Below are 1,853 nucleotides of genomic sequence, written 5' to 3' on the forward strand. Positions count from 1 at the left end.
ATTTTTTGTGGTAAAACATTTAAAATTTATTTTCTTAGCAATTTTCAAGCTGTTTATTTGTGACAACATGGATGAACTTGCAGGACTTTATGTGACATGAAATAACCTAGGCACAGAAAGATAAATACCGCATGATCTCATTTAGATGTAGAATCAAAAAATTGAATTCAGAAGCAGAGAGCAGAGTGGTGGTTACCAGGGACAGGGGCTGGATGTTGGGCAAAGGGTACAAAACTTCAGTTAGACAAGAGGAATAAATTCAGGAGATCTATTGTACAACATGGTGACAATGCCTTTCACGTTGTATAGTTGTTTTAAAGTTAGAATCTAGCACATCTTGATGTCGTGTAGCTTACTCTGTCACCCAGGCTAGAGTGCAGAGGCAAGATCAGAGCTCACTGCAGCCCAAACTCCCAGGCTCAAGCGATCCTCCTGGTTTGGCCGTCCAAAATGCTGGGATTATAGGTGTGAGCCACCTACCTGGCTGATGTTCTGCAGTTTTAAAGTAAACCTTTACAAGTACATACAGAAAAGTGCATACTTCATAAGTTTACTGCAAGATGAATTTTGTTTGTTTTGAGACAGAGTGTCACTCTGTCGCCTAGGCTAGAGTGCAGTGGCGTCATCATAGCTCACTGCAACCCCAACCTCCTGTGCACCAGTGATCCCCTTTGCTCAGCCACTCAAGTAGCTGGAACTACAGGCACAGGGGCCCCCACGCCCAGCTATTTTTTTCTATTTTGAGTAGAGAGAGGGTCTTGCTCTTGCTCAGGCTGGTCTCGAACTCCTGATCTCAAACTATCCTCCCAGCTCAGACTCCGGAGCACTAGGATTACAGACATGAGCCACCACGCCCGGCCTTCTTAGCTTCATTTTGGATGGCTCTTGGACAGTGTCAGTTGATTTTGATGTGTTCATTTTGTATCCCGCATCTTGGCTAAATTCATGTGCTAGCTATAACACTTTTTGGCGTGGATTTCTTTGGGGTTTTGCACATTTAATTTCATGTAGTCTGTGAATAGAGATAGTTTTGCTTCTTTCTTTCCAATTTCGATGACTTTTATTTCTTTTCTTGCTTAATTGCTCTCACGAGAATTTCCAGTACTGTGGTGAAGTGGTTGGTAGAAGTGGGCATCGTTGTCTTGCTCCTCATCTTAGGGGAAAGCTTCCATCCTTCTCCATCGAGTAAGACGGCAGATGTAGATTTGTCCTAAATGTCTTTTATTGAGTTGAGGAAATTCTCGTCTCTTCTTACATTATTATGTATTTTTATCATGAAAGGGTACTGGATTTTGTCAAATGCTTTTTTCTGCATCAATGGAGAACATATTTTAAAAACTTTATTGTATTTGGTCTATTACATTGATGCAAGAGCCAATCTTGCATTCCTGGGATATTCCCACTTGTTATGGTGCATATAATCCTTCAAATATGCTGCTGAATTTGGTTCGCTAACAGTTTGTTGAGGATTTTTTCATCTATATTCACAAGGGTTATTGGTCTGTAGATTTCTTTTAGTATCTTTGACCTCAGTGCCACAGTAATGCTGGCTTTCTAAAAATGAATTAGGAGGTGTTTCCTCTTAAATTTTTTTTGGAAGAGCTTGAGAAATTTGCTTTTCTTTTTTTTTTTTTTTTAAAAAAAACCTCTGCACAACTCTGGTCAAGCAGTTAATTCTTCTTTAAATGCTCAGTAAAATTCACCAGTGAAGCCACCTGGTCCTGGCCTTTTCTTTGTTGGGAGACTTGTGATTACTGATTCAGTCTCCTCACTTGTTTTAAGTGTATTCAGATTTTCTGTCTTTTGAGTAAGTCCTGGTAGCGTGTTTCTAGGAATTTCTTTATTTCATTTAG

General features: G+C 39.9%; 1 protein-coding gene across 1 annotated transcript in view; it reads left to right on the forward strand.

Annotated features, from left to right (window-relative positions):
- The window catches only part of LOC105809500 (cationic amino acid transporter 3-like), a 13,215-nt gene that overhangs the window by 7,182 nt on the left and 4,180 nt on the right, over positions 1 to 1,853 (forward strand). The gene's annotated exons all lie outside the window — the stretch shown is intronic.

Source organism: Propithecus coquereli, unplaced genomic scaffold (genome assembly GCF_000956105.1).
Source record: "Propithecus coquereli isolate 6110/MARCELLA unplaced genomic scaffold, Pcoq_1.0 Scaffold196, whole genome shotgun sequence".
Classification (NCBI taxonomy): domain Eukaryota; kingdom Metazoa; phylum Chordata; class Mammalia; order Primates; family Indriidae; genus Propithecus; species Propithecus coquereli.